This window comes from Protopterus annectens, chromosome 7.part0 (genome assembly GCF_019279795.1).
Source record: "Protopterus annectens isolate FY-2018-M chromosome 7.part0, PAN1.0, whole genome shotgun sequence".
Lineage (NCBI taxonomy): Eukaryota > Metazoa > Chordata > Ceratodontiformes > Protopteridae > Protopterus > Protopterus annectens.
In genome coordinates, this window is record NC_056739.1 from 385,564,062 (window position 1) to 385,585,308 (window position 21,247).

A 21,247-nucleotide genomic window follows, 5' to 3' on the forward strand; every position below is an offset into this window, starting at 1 on the left:
GTGTTGTCAAAGCTGTTAGTGAGGCCAGAATGGTCTGTGTCACCTGTGTCTGCTTGGCCTGTGACTGACCACCTCATATATGGACCCTTATACAGGCAGTAGAGTTATCATAGATAAACTGGAGGATGTTTGCCATCTGCCACATAGATGCACAAATGAATGCTATCTTAGTCACTAGTGACTAGAGCAGCACCATCTACTCACTGTCCCTGTACAGGCACTGGATGTTATATTGCAGGTTATGCAGCACACCCACCATTTCCCTAATGGTGTGGGAATCTTGTGTAGCCTGGGTAAGGCCTACGGGTACAGGATTTCAGTCAAATACTGAGTCTAGGGTTTTGGCTTGCCCAACATCAGGCTTCTTGTATGAGGGAGATGTGAGAAATATCAGCTGAAATATCAGCTGTTGGTGTTGCTGACTGTGACATTGTCAGACAGTGCCATATGCATGCTGTCATCACTGTCACTCACAGATGACCTGCTGACATCAAGCATTTGCTGTGTCTTTGTGCTGGACTTTCCATCAGTAGAACCTGTGAAATCAGAAAATAATAACCTGTGTTAACACTGAAATAAATGGAATCCCCCATAAGAACAGGCATACTGATATATAACAAACCATGAAAACCACATGAATACCTACACACCTTCCCGGACAGACTTTTGCAGATGTAGACCAGATATACCTGTAGGGCAAATATGTAGAAGTGTCTTGCTAAACAGACCCTGCCTCACATGAACTGCACCATATAGCTAGACAATGGCTAATACTAATTTGGTTCATCCGCAACAGACACAGTCTCAATCATCACTAGTCCATCTTTGGGTATGAAGGTCTACTCTACTTCTCCAGACAGTGACACCATGAACTCCAACCTTTGTAAGTTAATTATGGACATGTCCCTGACACTGTCCCATGCCTCGTTTTAGATAATTGTGCAGAACCAGATGTAGACTCCTAATAAGATCACCCACAGCACTGATGCCCTCTACCACTCCCAGCCAAACTTAGTCTGAGACTCATTTGCTTGACCTTTAGCCAGGATGCATATGATATGGCTTTGTAAGACCTGCAGTAAATCCTCAGTCTCCTGGGTGGTAAACTTTTCTACTGTTTGCCTCTCCAACTGACCCATGACAAGTCATGCACACTATTGGGTTATCCACATTGGTCAGCGTGTGTGCATAGCTGACTGTGTATGTCCAATAGGACTGATGCTATCACCTCAACCTATAAAACACCCACTTACAAGTCTCCTGTAATGTGACACTTCCCTCCACATTTCCTATATGTACTGCAGCTATGGTGTTGTTTGGCATCTCTTGATGCATCAGAGTAATGCTTTGATGTAATACACTGCTTCACCTTGGGCCAGATTCACGAAGGCTTGCACGGAGTCTTAGAGTAGAGTAAGACTCCATGTAGCCAACATGTCCGCCGAGCGATCCAGGAACAGCCGGTAGGGGAATACAACTGAGCTCTCCAAACTAGTCCTACACGGACAGGGCTGGGATATGCAAATTACCTCAATTGCAGGGGAAAGCCATGCAAATGAGGTAAATTTGTGATCCAGGAAACCCGAACCTGTCCGAGTAGGAGTAGTGTTATTTGCAGAAATGTACTCAGTTGATAACTGAGTACGGTTCTGCAAATAGCAAAACGGAGCCATGTCAGCTGGAAAAAAAGCATGCATTCACAGGAGGAAGCATGCCAATGGCCAAAAATACGGCCATTGACAATGGGAAGTGATGCAAATTAAAAATAAAATAACTTGTTTTTTTTATCCCGATCTCCGGGGTTTAGCCATAGCGCAGCGCCACGCAAATGCACTGCACCCTAAAAAGCAGAAAATTAATAATTAAGATCCAAAAATGTGGATTTTTTAGCTAAAATGAATTTACAGTGCAAGGGAATGGCAGGCTGAAGACAACATGACCACCGAGTAGAGGTTGCTAAGGGGGGAAGCTCAGTCTAAGAGATGTAACTAAGCATTAGTAGGCAGTCCTATGCAAATGAGAGTTATGAAAGTGAATCGCAAGTTTACATAGCAAATGAGCACAGTCAGTGGAGTGTAGGAGTAGGATAAGGGGAGTAACAGAGTAGAAGATAGGTGACATCATGAGGGGGGTATGTATGAAAGTAGTGAAGCTCATTGGAGCAGAGTGACATGTGTCAGCTTACATTTACATAATAGTGAAAGAGGTGTGTCAACAGGTAGGCCAGGTAAAGTCAAGAAATCAAAGGTGTATGCCGTGGATAACACCAAAGTTTCTTGCTGAGCGTGCATGCGCGCGTGTGCGCACCAGTAAACCCGAGTAAGACAGTATGCATGCGTGTAAGCGTGTGTGCACATGTGTAGGCTTGAGTAAGCATATGTAAGGCTGTGTAAACATGCTTATGTTTGTGCCGGTGTGCGCGCGTTTTAACAAGAATAAGCAAGTTTTAGTCCGTGTAAGCATGTGTGCGTGCGTGTGAGCTGGTGTGCGCGTGTTTGCGCTTGTTTGCACAGAGCTGCCCCCTGAGGAAACAGAAAGGGAAAAGGAAGCACAACAAATAGTAGGAAGTTAACCAGGGAGTACTAGCAGAGCTAGCAGGTGAAAACAATCAGAATCAGGCAATTACACAGGCAGTACACTAGCCCAGCCTAGCCCAGCACTTAAAACTCAGCAAAAACCATTCCAGTATGTTTTTCTCAGACACACTGCAACACTGCAGTAAGCTAATAGAAGTGAAAACTGAAAAAGCTTTACTGAGACAAAGAAATGTTAGGGGCTGCCATTGCTGTCATAAGGCGACATATGCAACATGCTGAGGGTGGTGACAATGCAAATGCTGCTGAGCAACCCACAGTGAGGAGACAGAGAAGAGTGTACAGGCCTAGGGTAACCTACCAGGGGCTACATGAGCTGGAGATAGTGGAGCGCTATAGAGTGGACAGAGAACTCATGCAGAAAATTGTTGAGCTGTGCAGGCCATGCCTCACACACAGAACCAACAGAGGGGAACCCATCCCAGTGGAAACCAAGGTATGTGTTGGCCTAAGAATATTAGCAACAGGTACCTTCCAGAGACCAACTGGCGATATTATGGGGATTTCACAGGCATCAGCATCTAGGGTACTGCACTAGTTCCTGAATGCCATGGCAGCACATGTCAGTGATCATGTATATTTCCCCAATTCCTGTGAGTTATTGGCCAGCAATATGTGTCTCTTCCAGCAAATAGAGGAATTCCCTGAGGTAGTGGGTGCAATAGATTGCATGCACATTCGCATCAAAGCACCAGCCGGTGAGTGGGGTAGGGTCTACTATAACCGCAAGGGTTACCCCCTCCATCAACTGCCAGGTCATGTGTGATGCCCAGGGCATAATAATGAATGTGTGTGCTCGCTGCCCTGGAAGCTACCATGACTCCTATATCTGGCATGTGACACAGCTGTAGCAGACATTTGCCAATGGGGACATCCCTCATGGTCACCTAGTGGGGGATGCTGGATATGCACTCGACCCATGGCTGATGACACCCATCAGAAATGCACACACATCTGAACAGGAACGCCATAATGAGGCACACGCACAAACACGAAATGTAATTGAGCATGTGTTTGGGTTGCTCAAGTCACAGTTCCGGTGCCTGGACACATCTGGTGGAGCCTTGTAGTACTCACCAACTACATGTACCCAAAAAGTCATGGTATGTGCTATGCTACACAATATGATCCTGCGAAAACAGCTGCAGCAGGAGCAGCATAGGGCCGGGCACAACAATCCCCCACCATTGCCAAGGCCATCACAGGCAGAGCATGACTCGGAGGAGGAACAACCTGAGCCTGCCCCAGTAGGCAGAAGGAGGCGTGCCCAGTATGCTTTGGCCTTGGCAAAGAGGCAACGCATAGCATATGCACTGGCTCAGTAGGAACCCTGGAAATGATACCTCTCTCTGACTTGTACATATAGTAAAAGGGATGCCTAACTTGACATTACCTGTTAACAAACATGTATAGGGAGTGTAAAATGTGCATCCGACATAGGCAGCCCTGCATCACCACCTGAGGCATGATTGCTATGTGTTAAGCAATATAAAGCACTGCTAAACAGCTCTCACCACTATTTAGTATATGTAAACAAAATTGCACACACTAAGTAGCACAACTACAAGCAATGTTCAGCAATACTGTGCACTGTCCAGCAATGTTGGGCAACATTGAGCAATGTTGTGCAAGTCTGGTCAAATGTGGGTATAGTTCATCAAAAGCAGGTTAACATGCTCATATTTGCTTCACTTTTCTTGAAGCAGTCTGTTCTGGCATGTATGAAAATATGAAGCAGTGACAGTCCTCAAACCCAGGATACAGTGCACTATAGTCATAGTACAGAACCACTAAACCATGCCAGTATGTCAATGGTCAGCTTGTATGAAAAAATGTTGATAAGTCAATGCTAAGTATCTCATGGAAACCTTGCAGGCATAGCATAATCCCTGTCGAGTTAAGACACAAAGGTGAGGCCTGCAGTAATAATAGAACCTGATATTCAACACACATATAGTATAAATGTTAATATTGGTAATGTTCACACACATCAACAAATGTAGTGGACCTCAGACAGCAACATACTGCAAGGTCACACTGGGCATGCTCACACACTTGAAAATATGAGACAAATGTCAGGCAACAAAACACTGAAAGTATGAACTGGGCATGCTCACACACTTAGGGCAAGTTTGAGTACAGCAGTGGGCCACACATATCCCTCAGCTGCATGTGTCAACCCAGGAACCTCGCACTATTCACCAATCCGCCATGTGCACACAGTGATATGACAACAGACACAATATAATATAGTGAAATCCTGTCACAATCAAATATGTTATGCAGAAACCTAGGTTGTTCATAGGAAGTGGTAAAGCAAAGAAGAAACAAAACCTGCAATCAGTACCATCACTGAACAATATGCATCCCGAACATTAGCATAGGTTCAGAGGTTGACACTAGGCTATCTGCCCTAGGGTATGTAGAAGCCTAGCCACAGTGTGTTTTTATTTTGCAACCACGCTAGATCAGTAGACTGTGCCTGTTAATAGTAGGTCACACAAGATATCTCACATATGTTCATTTCATTCTGCCTCTGTCTAGCAAGGACCCATAACATATCCCAGGGCTAAACATACAATCACCCATCCACCTGTGAAGATGTCACCTGTAGGTGGTCAGCGTGGGTCTGTGCATATGTGGGACTGTGATCACATTCCCAAGTGAGTGGCGCCTCTGTGATGGTAATATGCCCCTCCAGCATGTCCTATTAACATCATTGCTCATGTACCTGTCCCTGGAGCATGTAGCTGTAAGGGACTTTGATATCCTCATGTGGAGCCTGTCCATCAATGCTGTGATGGACATGGCTTCAAACAAAAGGCACAGACTGCATCCAAGTAGGCAGTAAGCAACTGAGGAGAGCTGGGGTCACCATAGCCAAACTGTGCATACCATCTGTGTGAGTCCCTAGATCCACTTGGTTATGTAAATCTGTGTACATTCCAGTTGCTGCAAGTGTTGGGTAAGGTACATCCGAAATGGGGCATTGTATCCAAGCATGTGCCTGATGACTATAGGGTCACAATGACCCCACCTGATCTGGATGTAAAACTGTATGGGATAAGGTTGGCTAAATAGAAGGTGTGTCCAACAATATTGGCAATGTGAATGTCAAAGGCGAGAGTACTAAGTATTCATGTCCCCAAATCACAAATCACACACACTGTACGTGATGTATCATCATCTATGTGATAATGTGTGTGCACGATGTTACTACCAAAGGTGATGACTGTGCATCTAAAGGAAGTTAGCTGTAGGCCATGGTTCTGGCACCAGTCATCCATCTCTGTGAGACCCTTTCTGAGGATGCTTGTGCCAGCTGTGGAGTCGATTATGGCACACAGTTTGCAGTCATCTGCAAACATGGTCATCCATATTCCTCCTGTGTTAGCCAGTATGTATCAGAAATATATACAGAACAAGAGATGTCCAAGGACTGAGCTCTGTGGGATGCCACGTGTAACTGGTGTATATTCAGACATGGCACCTGCAATACTGACCATGTGTGTGCTATCCATGATTCAGTTAGCAATCCATCTTGTGACATATGTGTAGATATTGAATCCGGTGATCTAATGTATAAAGGCCAAGTGGGGTATTGTATAGAAGTGGTGTGCGATCTCCAGGTAGGCTGTGTGGACAACCCTGTATACGACTATGGACCTGTTAACTGTTTAAAGACATCAAACATCTGCAAGAGGCAAGATATTCCCACAACAAAACCGAATTGTGTAGGATCCAGTGTCTGTGGGTTCACAATGTGTATGTGTATGTGTTCCATGATGATACACTCCATAGCATAGCAGACCAGGATAGTTAGGCATATATTGGGATAATGTCCAGGGTCCCTTGTGGCACCAGCACTGTGGAGCGGGTACACCGTAGCTGTATGCCATTCCATGGGTACATATCCTGTAGTAACTGTGATATTGAACAGTGACACAATGTGAGTGTGAAGTTTGTCATGAATCTCGTGTATGCCACAGTCTGAGACACCATCTGGTCCCACTGATGCTGTGTTGTCTGCTATGGAGAGGGCAGCACACACATGTTCATCTGTGATGTCAGGGAGGCTACACCCTGTTGTGATGGACATGTGCACTGCAGGGGGTATGGTGGGGAAACATTCCCACTGAACCTGTTGTCCAGGATGTTCGCAATGTCAGTGGGTTCACTGTATCATTTGTAATTATGCAGTAACTCACAGCATATCTGTGAGTTCCCACCCAGGTCCCTGACATAACTAAATAAGGCTTTGTGATTGTCCATAGTGTCTGTTGCAAGTGTCCGTTAGAAGTGGGCCTAGATGAATCAACAAGTGATCGTAGCTATACCATAGTACTGATCAGAGATGCCTTCCTGATTGTGATTGTGCTCTATAATGTAGTAGCCTCCTCCTTTCCCTGTATAGCTCAGTAATGGCCGTGGTCCAGTAGACAGGTCCCCTGCCTTTGGAGGAGTGAGTCTTGTAGTTATCTGGGATAGCATGATCCATGCATTCCAGTAGTTGTCCATAGAATGGGCTTGTAAAGTATGAAGTGGTCTGAGCCGTAATTAACACTGCCCCAGGGCCATTGAGGGATACCACCTCAGTTTGTACAAGTGTGACGTTTGCTCATGAGAAGTATGTCACTGAGATCACATAGGATGTGTGTGTGTATGGGATATGTATGTCTAGTGAGATGAATGTATGTTCCAACCTTAACAATGACAGGTATACCTCTGTTGTGGAACATAGAGTCCCCATGTGGGTGATGATCAGGTCCCACATGTTTTAACCCCCTGTGGTTGTGGTGACCAGGTCTGCCATAGCATTTGAGTGTAACAATCCTAGTAACTGTTGTGCGAGGGTGTCAGTGCTTGAGTAGTATACCCAGTCAATGTTTGTGTATTTGAAGTCACACAATATAATGGTGTTTGGTGAGATCTTCACATTCCCCAGTGTTCCCAGGAATAACGAGCGTTGTTCCCAAGTTTGGGAGTGTGGTCTGTAACAGTCTACAAACTGAAATGCATTTTTGCCCACTCTCAGTTGCACATGTACGTTACCCAATGCTTTGTGCACTGCTACCAACCTGGAGGTGTGTGTATGAATGAAGTATATGGATACCCCCCCTATTGTTGTTGTCTGGTCCGAGTCTTGTGTCTGAAAACCATGGTATGACGTAAAATCTGTTAGTGCTGCTGTGCTTTTGTGAGCCTGAACCAGGTGTTTGTTACTGCACATATATCGACAGATTCCATACTGATGTGAGTCCTGAGTGCATGCATTCTGAGGGTTAGACATCAGTTGTTGAGCACCATCACTCTCCGTTCCCTGTACCCTGTAACATCTATGGCTGTGGTTATGTCTTCTGACCCTTGCTTCAAACAGCCACTATGTGTGTGTCAACAGCCTAAGGCAGTCTGTGAAAGCATAGGGGTGACAGGTGCATGGCGTCCATAGCGAATGTACGTGGCATGTTGAGCATGTAATCCCAGGCTGACAGACACTGGATCCCCTTTGAATGACAACAATATGTTAGGCAACTGTTAAAAGTGATCATTTCATCTGTATACTGTGACATAGTACTTGGTGAGGGTAAGATGCTACACAAGGTCAGGGTCATACTGGCCTGGGCTACATGATCAGAGAGCTCCTCTATGTATCTTGTCATGTAGTCCAGGGAGGAACGTCTGAGGGTTTACACACCAGAATGGTCAATGATGGAGCCATATTTGTACTTGCAGTGGACTGACAACAGTGCATGTGGCATATCCTGGCACCCGACACACAGCACAAAGTGACCTTCACCTTGTTCAGCCTGGTGAGTGGGATGTCAGTGTGACCGACAATTACAGTCACCTAATACAAGTGTATGAGGTGTGTTGTGTAGGCCTAAGGGCAGTGACTGTGTGGCACAATGACTTTGTGAACTATGTGATATGTGTGTATGGTTGTGTGTTAGCAGTTGTTTGTGTGTCTGCTTTGGATGTCTCTGCTGCTTAGGCAGAGTATATTTAGATGCTCCAAGTATGTCTTTGTGTGTCAATGTATATGGTTTGCTGTTGTCATAGGTCCATGTGTGACTGTATTCGTGGTGTGTGTGGTTACCTTCACCACCCAATAGACTGTGCCAGTCATGGCTTGGGAGAGCTCAGCCTCCTGTGTGTCTATACAGTTGCACCTCTCACATATATCTGAGTTTGTTGGCAGGAGGACAGTGTTCCCTGTGTACATAAGGCAGCTGTAACAATGCGTCAAAATTCCAATATGCACCAGCTGGACTGGAGAGTACACACGAAACTGACCTTTGGACATGTGTTGGTGCAGAACACATCATGGGAACTATATTCCTATAAGCCTACGAAGTCCGAAATGCTAGTCCATGGAGTCCATCATGATTGCAGTCAGGAACAGAGATATTGTAAACCGACAAACACACAACCCAAACGTCTGTGGTATGTTAATGTGCACATCATGTTCCACAAACCTGCTAAATATCTTGCAAGGCAGCCACCCAGGACCTACATCACTGACAGGAGTAACACAGGTCCCACATAGACTTTGAATAGCCCTTTACCAACATCACAGACACATATTGTATCCACAAAGCCTACAATCCGTGCATGAATATGTATTGTCATATGAAGGAATGGTAATTTGTCCACAGATAGATCACACAAGCTATGAATTGTGTATTCCTGTTCAAGATGTTAACACCTGCTGACCCACAAGGTTCATTCCTGGGATTGCATAACACTAAGTGCACACACATTACCATGTCCAGTCCTATGATGTCAGCAACCTACAAATATAGCATGTAAATAGAAACCACATAGTAAACCATATAGCGTGTCATGTTAATGCATCTCTCACTAGTATCATGACATAGGTAGGTGTTTGAATCCTGCAATTGCTGTGTGTGTGTGAGATTAACTTTGAGGAGAGTGGCCTTTTTGGAAACTGTGGAAACACATTAGGAGTGGTGAATACCTCTTTGCCAAGTGTGATGATGTCAGCATCCTACAAATAGAGCTTTGGAAAAAAGCACTCCCAATAAAGCAAATAGCGTGTCGTGTTAATGCGTATCACACTAGTGTCATAACATAGTTAGGTAGGGGTTTGAATCCTGCAAATGCTGAGTATGAATGTGTGTATGTAAGATTGCCTTTGAGAGGAGTGGCCTTTTTGGAGACTGTGGAAACACATTAGGAGTGGGGAATACCTCATTGCCAAGTGTGATGATGTCAGCATCCTACAAATAGAGCTTTGGAAATGAATGCTCCCAGTAATGCAAATAGCACGTCGGGTTAATGCGTATATCACTAGTGTCATAACATAATTAGGTAGCGGTTTGAATCCTGTGAATGTGTGTGTGTAAGATTGTCTTTGAGAGGAGTGGCATTTTTGGAGACTGTGGAAACACATTAGGAGTGGTGAATACCTCTTTGCCAAGTGTGATGATGTCAGCAACCTACAAATAGAGCTTTGGAAATGAATGCTCCCAATAAAGCAAATAACGCGTCACGTTAATGTGTATTTCACTAGTGTCATAACATAGTTAGGTAGGGGTTTGAATCCTGTGAATGTGTGTGTGTGAGATTGGCTTTGAGAGGAGTGGCCTTTTTGGAGAGTGGAAACACATTAGGAGTGGTGAATACCTCTTTGTCAAGTGTGATGATGTCAGCATCCTACAAATAGAGCTTTGGAAATAACTGCTCCCAGTAAAGTCAATAGTGCATTGTGTTAATGAGTATCTCACTAGTGTCATAACATGGTTGGTAGGGGTTTGAATCCTGCAAATGCTGAGTGTGTGTGTGTGAGATTGGCTTTGAGAGACGTGGCCTTTTTGGAGACTGTGGAAACACATTAGGGGTGGTGAATACCTCTTTGCCAGGTGTGATGATGTCAGCATCCTACAAATAGAGCTTTGGAAATGAATGCTCCCAGTAATGTATGTAGCCCGCTGTGTTTATGCGTATCTCTCTAGCATCATAACAGAGTTAGGTAGGGGTTTGAGTCCTATAAACACCAAGTGTGTGTGTGTGGGGGGTGTGTATGTGTGCAATTTCCTTTGAGAAGAGTAGCCTTTTTGGAGACTGGGAAAACACATTAAAAAAGATACATCCCTCTTCGGAAAGTCTGATGATGTCAGCATCCTACAAATATTCAAGGAGAACAGAAACCACCCAGTAATGCATATAGTGCACTGTGTTAATGTGTATCTCTCTAGCATCATAACATAGTTAAGTAGGGGTTTGAGTCCTGCAAGCGCCAAGTGTGTGTGTGTGCCACAGGTGGTCAATGCAGTGTGGGTTTTGCTTTTACTACGGTATGACATATGTTTCAGACAGTATGTGCATTGCACACATTGGGTATCTGCGTGTCAAATAAATTTCTGTACATGTGACCTCAATCAGTACATAGGTGTGAAGCCTGCATACTACATGAATACATTTGTAACCTTCGACAGATTGTGTCGCTTCTTCTCAGATCATAGGTCACATATGTATGCATGCGTCAAGACCGGCCAATGTAGTGATCTGTGGCCAAGGACATCCCTGCCACACACACCCATGATACGTAATATAGAGTACTGTGAGTGAGGGTAATTGCCAGGGTATATGTCAGACATGTTCATACACAACAACGACTGGCAATAATGGACAGTCATTATAGGTGTGCACCAGCCCTGTGGATATGCATGCAGGCCTCTAATGTGTTATGTGAAACACCGAGGGATCCCACAATACCTATGGATATGTGGATATCAAGGGACAGATGACATAACACGTATCTGTCTGTACACATTGGTACTCAACATACATGTTCAGGGCTACCACCTATGTGGTACTGTCGGGATGGTATGTATAGTAAATGTGGATGACTATGCCATAGATGGCGTACTGCTATACAGCATGTATTGGACAACAGGTATCTGTCTGTATGATACCCTTGTGTAGGATATGCATCCCATCCGGGGAATTCAGTGTAGGCCAATGCATGCATTTCCAGATGTGGATGGACATATCCCTAGTGTGTTTGCATGTACCTAAGAGGGCTATATGCCACACAGGTGTGGTCCCAGGAACATGTGGCGGTCAATACCACTGATTACTGTTATAGTATAGTACTGGAAGGATCCAACTGTTACTGAGTTCCCTACAACTGTGAGTCATTTGTCAGGACATCATCTAATGATTGGTTATAGTCATGCTGTTGAGGTGGTGCATACTGCCAGACTGCAGATCATTGACAGATATCAATGGTATCACCCACAGCATAGTGCCAACCCATGTCATACACACATGTGTACCCATGTTAGTATATATCTGTAGTAGAATGCATACTGGTCAAAGATACCATGAGATGCTAACAATGTGTAGAACAGGGTATGTCGCACATCCCACATGTCCACTATGCACGTACATGCAGACAGTGCGCACACACCATGTTCACAGATGTACACCCACTAATTTGTAATGCACACATCACACACGTACTGTCCACTCACTAACACATGCTGGCAACACTGTACACTTCAGCCAAGTGGCACATGGGTGGACAATACATACTCAGACCTAACACTGGTGTAAACAATGATACAATGACTATCAGAGCTGTGATGCATAATGCCTGCTCAGATATACCTACAAGGATATCAGTACACTTTCCTGTTGGCAACTTGCTACTATTGCTACATTGCTATAATGTCACCTTGTGCATCAGAACCATGTTAGCCTATTCCTGCATCAATGTGACAGATGACAGGAGGTGGCACAGGTGTCATCATATGCACAGGGTGAGTTGTAGGTTTGCCAAAGCCCGACACTGACCCATCCAATCGGCATGTCTGTGTGTGTGTGTGTGTGTGTGTGTGTGTGGGACAACAGTACTGCATGGGCCAATGTTGATGTAATGTGTGTGTGTATATGTGAGCCCTAGTTGTATGGTAAATGTGTGTGTGTCTGCATGCACACTACTCCACCATGTGGCTGCCATATACGGGTGGTTGTGGGACAGCCACAGACTGTACCTGCTAGGCCATACAGATCACTGCCTCCGGCCATGGACGCAGTACCTGTGCCTAGCAGGGGTGCTATGGACAGTATCGGGTACCAACCCTGACTGGGTGCTATCATCAGAGGCAGAAGTATGATGACTGGACCCATGTCCCTGCTGGGACTGGCCAGCACCACATGCACGTGGTCTAGTAGGACGGTCAATGGACAGGCCAGCCCTAGCATTGTTGGGGCTGTTACTGCCACTACGGGAGTGGCTGTGATCCATGGTCCATCCACGACGACCGCCATCTGATGCTGTTGCTGGCATGCATCTGCGTCAGCTTCTCATCCATCCCGCATGGTCCTGCCTCATGGCTAACACATTGTGGAGGACATCTAATGTCTCCCTCCAACGGCTATCAATGACCTCGGTGTAATTCCGGATGGCACTGGCAAGGTCATGGATGCTGTCATTGATAGCAGTGTAATGGGCCCTCTGCACCCTTAGTCCCTGTCGGGTGTACCGTTCCATACGTTGCTGTGCCTGCATTACAGCCTGGAACATACTGGAGGTTGCAATACCTCCGGGGGCACGTCTGCCAGGGGCAATACGACCAGTGGTGCTCCCCCGAGAACCCCTGGACATCTGCCTATGTGGTACATCCGCCTATGTGGTACCGTTCCGGTAATCTGGCTATGGCTGCTGTGAGGGGATGCACGTGCCATAGGTACCACACTCTCCTGGTCAATGCCAACTGTATGCTGTCCCTCAGCTACGGCCATTGGTGACGAGGGATGTATTGGCAGTATGAGTGTGCACATAGATGGGGTTGACCGCTGTGTACTGTCGATTGGTGGACCAACGACAGACCCTGTCAGACCTTCCTGTGCCACAATACATGTCTCATCATCTCCACTATTAGTGGCAGTGACATCAGGTTCCCTGCTGCATTCAGCCACCCCTAACTCAGCACCTGTGGAAGGAAGACACTTTACAATCTGTACATCATGTTAGCACAAGTGCACACATGCACACATGAACACATGTACACATGCACACATGTACACATGCACACATGAACACATGCACACATGCACACATGCACACATGTACACATGCACACATGAACACATGCACACATGAACACATGAACACATGCACATGCACATGCACAGAAATACACTGCTCACCACAGCACATACACACACACATGCACCAGCAATCCAACACATACACAATAGTGGGTGACGGTGGGTGACAGTATCACAAGGAAAACAGTCACCACACACGTGTCAGCAGGCAGACCATGTGTTGCTCAACACCATGCAGTGCAAGTGTAGACAGCCCTATCTAATGACATTATACATGGCTTTGATGCATGTGTGTAGTTGTTCAATGATTGGCTACACCCTGGAACACAATGTGTACATGGACACAACATTGCTGTGCAAGTATTATCTGCTCTGCAATGTCATGTGCACCATCACTCAATGGTATACATACCATGGCTGCATGTGTTATCTGTGTGACACATAGATTGCCATGTCTGATGACAGTGTCTATGTCCATAGCACATAATAGTGGGCACAGGTGTAGCAAATGCATGCAATGTACAGAAATGGGATGTGTGGTGCATGTAGACGTGAAGGAATCCCAATGCACGGCATGGACATTGCACAGTGGTTATGGTGCATGTGAGATATATTGCAGATATGTTGGTGCCGGCCATGATATGGCATGCTACATGACTGCAACATTAAACACCACACATACCGAATGTGTGTCATGTGACCTATACACCCAATAGCATTCCAGGACATATATGTGACTCTTTGTACAGATGGCGACTGTTGTGTAAGCACACACACAACATGCTATGCATGGTGTGTATAGGTGCATATGTTTGCGCACACACAGAACAATGTGGTGCACAGCAAAGACTGCTATGTGTAGTACTGTGGTCACTGTAACCGGATGGGGTGTTGTATCATGTGCCATCATCATCATCATGCATCTTGTGGTCACTCACGGCTACTATTGTGTGACAGACCACCGCCTAGCATGCTGTACCTGAACTGCAGTGCCGTGGATACATTCACTATTACACAGCCACTTTGTACATGGGTGTATGAGTTGCCCAGTAGGGAGCATTGCCTAACATGACTGTGTTATGTGTTGAAGAGTGTTGCACAGCCCCATGATAGGCCTCTACCCCTGAGGTACATCATGTGTGTGTGGATGACATGTGGGATACTGAAGTGTGATCTTACAGCAGGAGTGTGGTTACGCCATATGTAGCATGACTTTGTGTACTGCATGTGATAAATGTGTTATGTTGTGTACAGGTGTTGCAACTATGCCTATCCAATGTGCAGTACGGGGTTGCCACAACTGTGTGTCATTCTCTGTGTATTGCATGTCATTGAGGCAGCTACTGACATTACTGAGCTGTGCAATGGTTCACAGCAAACATGCACGGCATGCATTATGCATAGGTGTGTTACGTGTACATGTCCTACACCTCACCTATGACATGCATATTTCATTACCAACATTGCAGGTATAACACACTCACCAGCATGGATCGGCTGCCCTGCCGTCACACCAGAGGGATCTACGGGAATATGAGAGGATTCATCAGTGGCCACAACTGTGGCATTGCTACAGTGGGTATGCTAAACTGCAGTACAACAACAGTCAACAGTCACAGGTGTAGGGACATTATTCAAACTATCCGTATTGTACAACACTAGGCAGCGGAACTGCTAAACACACAGTACACATCTCACGTACACATAATCTAACAATACAGTTAACTGTAGTCTACAGATAGGGCATGTTACCTGCTTGCTCCAGGTGGATATGCTGGGTGGCTCCGGCCTCCATTACAACACATGTCAGAGGTTGATGTAGCTGTTGTCCAGGAGCCACCACGCTTAGGAGCAGTTCCTCCGCTCTGGTGAGGGGGGGATGAATGGCCACCCCACTACCTGTGGCAAGCTGCTGTCTTTGGATATCAGACGCATGCCGCAGGACTTGTCTAATTAAATCACTGCAGTGATGGCATACCTGCTCATATGTCCGGTTATGCATGCCTATGTCATTTACCCGACAAACAAGTTCCTGCCATAGTGCAGTCCGCTCCTGCTGGTGCTGGCTGCTTTTGGAGAAGAGCATTGTGTACCGCTGAAATAGGCTGTCGAGTATCACCTCTTCCTCATCCGCTGTGTACGCTGGGTTGAGTTGGTGGGCCATCTGGCTGAAAAAGATATGAACAATATGTGTGAGAGTGTCCTGTGGCACACTTTACACCTTTACCCACAGATATCACTTTACTGACATATATACCATCCTATTGTCTGTCAGAGGTTACACACGTTCAATACCACTTATTCGTTCTCAGGCCACAACTAACTAACACTGCCTGGCAGACTGTATATATCACACCACACCACTATACAACAGCACCCGGCACACTGTTTGTGACACATTGCACAACCTCAAGACAGGGGTGTATATCACACCAATGCACGAACAGAGATGTCATCCATTGCAATGGATGCAAAGTACAGGTACAGTAGTACCAATCAACCACCCTAGTCATTGATGCCATAGCCCTGCCTAACAGATGTGTCCAGTTGTTACTATAGGTGGCATACTGCTGTAACAGACTATATATTTTGCTGGATACACACGTTAACCCTGTAACACACATATGATTGCAGCCATTGTACAGGTATAATCACACACACATCAGGCAAACATACAACATACAGTGTGGTAGGGGCCGCCGTGGAGCCATTTTGCCTAGGGCACCAGTTGACCTAAGGCCGCTCCTGCGCACTGCATGCTGTCTTCTAGGCCACACACTACGACCTACATGGATATATGCACATATCAACCTTCACTGACAGATGTCTGTCCACCCTTCACTAACAGTTGCAGTATTTCCCTTGCCCTATGCATATGTGCAGATACAGATAAATACATACTGCTGCCACACATGGATGATTTGCAGTGTGTAGAGTACTCTTCAGGAACATCTACAACATGGCAACACATACATGTGAGTTACATACCTTACCTTTGTATTTTCCTGCTCCATGTGTTACGGTTTTGTAGTTTTTTTTATTGGTGGTTTGTTTTGGGTTTTCGCCCTCTATTTAACTTTCTGTCTTAGTTTCTCACTCTGTTCTGTCTCTGTCTCTGTCTCAGTCTGTGTCTTTGTCTGTGTCCATGTCTCTCTCTCTCTCACTCTCTATCTCACAACACCTGCAATTATATAATTGCATGTGTGGACTGCAGGTACAGCCTGCTTTTCTAGGTATCTGCACTTGTGCATGTGACAGCCTCTGCACCAACTGCTGCCCACCATTCAGTAATTGCATGCAGCCTGCTGTTTGGTGATTGCATTACTCACTGTGATTGCAGCCCACTGTTATAAAATGCTAGGTTAGGTAGGCGTAGCCCTTTCAGATTTTCAAGGTGGGGCCCATGCTTGTTTGCTCTGGACACTGTTGTGTCAGTCTGAAGGTTGGTATATGTCTCTTATCTGATGCTAGGGTTGTAGCCAGTTATATGCATGTTGTACTCAAACCTGAATGTTGCTGCTTCCAGTACACTCATCTCAGTGTAGACATGTACGCACCCCTCCAAATGCTAACACAGGATACATGGGAGTATGTACTTTTTTCTCACTTACACAATTAACTGCCATACAAATGTGGTTATTGCACTGTATTCCTGTGGCCAGTATTTATCCTGGTCTGATACTGTGTGGTGTTTGTAAGGTGCTACTGTAACATTATTCCCTGCTAGGATGGCTGGTTCTCCTTTCACAGTCATGTCATGCAATTCCCCAACCACTGCTGGTAAAGACCCACAGAAAAGGGTTTGTGTTATACCATTCCTAATTTCCATTTACATTCCCTCATTGTAATGCATGATATATTTATTTCAGAACCAAGTTATTTGTATATCTGCTGTGGCTTAGTGGTAATTCATGCAGTCTATTGTATCAATGTTCTGGGGTTTGAGACTGGCCAAGGTTTTTTCTTTTGCTGCTCAGCAGAACAAGGGCCCTGCCATAGAGTGACTAAGGCACTTTTAAGCAGTTGTAAGCGGGTTTGTGCGGGTTTGCGTGATGCTTAGCTAAGCGTACAGATGCGCACACTTGCTTAATCCCGCTTACTACTGCTTAAAAGTGCTTACTCCCGCTAACCCCCACGCTAATTTCTTTGAAAGAAAAGAAAATGGGGAGATAGGAAAGTGGTGAAAAAGGGGGCATAAAGAGGGAAAAACAGTAGGAAAACAAGGTTGGGATGTGCAGGATGGGTGTAGGGAAGGTCCATAGCTGCCCATTTCTTTACCAGCAACAGCTGTGCATATGTTGCAAATTTGGAGTGAAATTTGAAACCTTCCACCCCTGAGAGAGGGGTGAGGACAACATAGTTTGTTGTAGTGCCAATTAGAATTGTCAGTGTACATGTCCAATGGACATGTGTGTCAAATGGGAAGCTATGTATGGGGCGTAATTTTTTTCGGGTACAGATTGCCCTTTTTTTTTTTTCAGGGGAGAGTGGAAAGTGAGGTAGAGGAAGTAGATATATTTGGGGAGGTAGGTTGGGTAGGTAAACAGACAAGACAAACAAGACACATACAGGGGCAGAGCATGACACATGGGGTGGGTGAACACAATTGACGGGGACGGATGTTTGGAAATCGCAAGCCCATGAGCCCACAGATGGTAACAGTGGGACTGAGATCCCCACCCATGGGCAGTCACCACTGGACCTTCACAGACCCGAGGGTCACTGTGCTGGGGGCTGCGTAGGAGGGGCAGGCTCACCATTGGGTCGCGCCACTCTCACCTCAAGCTGGCATAGGGGATCAGCGACTAAACACTGGATCTCCCTACGCACCACAACCCGGACCCTTTGGAGGGTGACAGGAGGCCCTTCTTCACCCACACTTGCAGGGGGGGGGTGAGCCCCATCCCCTGCAGCTCTTCCACATGAAGGTGGCACAGGACCTATGGAGGAGGGTGGCCTTGGCTGGGCACCAGGCCTGCTGGTGCCAGGTGCAACTGTCAGCTGAGGAGGGACAGGTGGGTCCGCTGGGACCAGCCTTCCCATACATTCTGTGATTAGGTGTGTTTAATTACAACATAGACAACAGCATTCCAAGTTAGTTGTAACAGCATGCAGTAATATTCCCATTAATCCAACACACCAGGGTTACAACAGTTGAACAGCAAGCATAACACATGCATGTATTGAACGACAGTGGACATTACAACAGCATGCAGGGATGATTGGTGGCAACAGGCCACCAAGAGTGTGGTGTTTTAACAGGGGACATGCATCAAAGTAAGTGCAGATTTTATATAACAATAGGACATATGTCCCAACAAATGTTATGAGATTAGACATACCCATTGAGGTGTGGAATTGCATTGTGTATGCACATGGAGTAGGGTGTAAAAAGAAACCTCCATTAACATCTTATTAGTACTTTAACTGTACACTACATTCCTGTTGAATGCAGGTGTATATCCCCTACATGTATTCTTACACTAAGCAACATGCATTTGATTGTGTTATGGGTTTTGCTACTTCATGATATACCTGACCTATATCTGACATAGTAACTGTCCAGGATGCAGATGTTACTGCTACATACTTGTATTAAATTGACTTGTTTATGTATCTGCACATCTGGATGTGTTCACATGACTTTTTCACTTGTTTTCTACACAACCCTACTTTTCAGGTAGCACACTAACATTTCTGGGGAACACCTTGACAGGCTACTTGTGTGCCAGATTTACCTATGTATGTCAGCCATTTCACAACTGTTGAGGACTGTTGCATACTTCACAGCTACTGGCACTTCCTTCATCCACTTTATATGGGACTGCACTACTGGGGGTTGTCAGCACTTACTACAACAGAGTAACATTTCTTCACTGCAAGGGTACAACAACATTTACGTGTAACTGGCACATACACACTGCAAGTATTATACCTTTCTTATTTACATTAAAATTCTTTTCTACAGGCTCTCTCCTTTATTTGACATTACACTGCATACAGTAGACCTATTCAGGACATGTTATACCTTTATTGATAGGTTATAAGACTGTTTTACAGACTCACTCACTTTTTATCTATGACAGTGCATGCAGAGATAGTATTCCAGACATGTTTTTGCTTTATTCATGGGTTACTACACTCTATTCCTGGCTATCTGACTTATGATATGTAACAGTACATGCAGAGGATTTATTCAGGGAATGAATGTTTTATGCTTCACAGCTACTGCCACTTCCTTCATCCACTTCCTATGGGACTGCACAACTATGGGTTGACAGCACCTAATACAACAGTACTATTTTTTATTGCAAGGGTACAACATTTCACAGTAAGTGACACAGACACACTCCAAGTTTTATACCTTTATTAATTACATTGAACACTCTTTTCTACAGGCTCTCTCCTTTACTTGTTATTACAGTGCATACAGAAGACATATTCAGGACATATTATACCTTTCTCGATAGGTTACAACACTCTTTTTCAGGCCTGCTCACTTATATGTTATGACAATACATGCAGGGATAGTATTCCAGAATTATTTTACCTTGATTGGTGGGTTAGTACACTCTATTTCTGGCTCACTGACGTTTGTTATATAACAGTACATTCAGAGGATTTAATCAGGACATTTTATTGCTGTATTATTGGGCTTAAACACTTTTGTCATGCTCACTCACATATATCATGTAACAATACATGCAGAATATTTACTAACCTGCCTGGTGGCTCAGCCTTAGCAGCCTATCTGCATAGGCTTGCTGATTCATAGCATGAGCACCTGCAGCTGTGGAGTAAATAAAGGGATATTGAGACATACCTATCCATTATTTAGACTATATTAGCTTGTCTTACATACTGCATTCCATGGCTACCTACTTAGTAGTGGGGCATCACGCATTTGACGGGCCTCCTGGATCCACTGGTTCAGAAGGTCCTGCTTCCGCCTCTTCAGGTCTGCATGGTGGTGACGGACCTGCTCACCAGTCCGAGGGACGCCTGTGGCACTGGTGAGTTCATGAGCCAACCGGTTCCAAGCCTCCGCCTTATACTCCATTCCTTGGAACTGGCCCTGCAGGAGTCAAGTCTCATGCCAATGGACTAGGAGCCAAACCATATATCTTGACTCCTCGATGCTCCAGCGTTGCGCTCAAAAGCGTGTACCCTCTCCAGCACCAGACATTCTAACTGCAGATGGGAGCTACAATCAGTTATGGCAAGTATTCCCACCTATGCGTCTTAAATATGTCACATTTCCCGCACTTTTCTGTGATTGGCCGTTTTAGAATATTCTCGGCTGACTGCAGACCTGCTTAGCAATGGTTAATCAAACATTTATTACTATATATATGTTAACAGTGGATGTTTATCCTAAGCTGTCGTGGCTTAGTAGTTCAGTACTTTGATTATGGTGCATAGTGTCCTGGGTTCAAACCTTATCATTGCATTTTATTTTACTACTGTCCAGACAGGTTAGAGGGCGTGGCTGTGTTTAAGCAACTTTGCTCTACGTTGCTCGATGGTGCGCTGGTTGGTGCGGCGTGCACCCCCGCGCAAACCGATTGCGC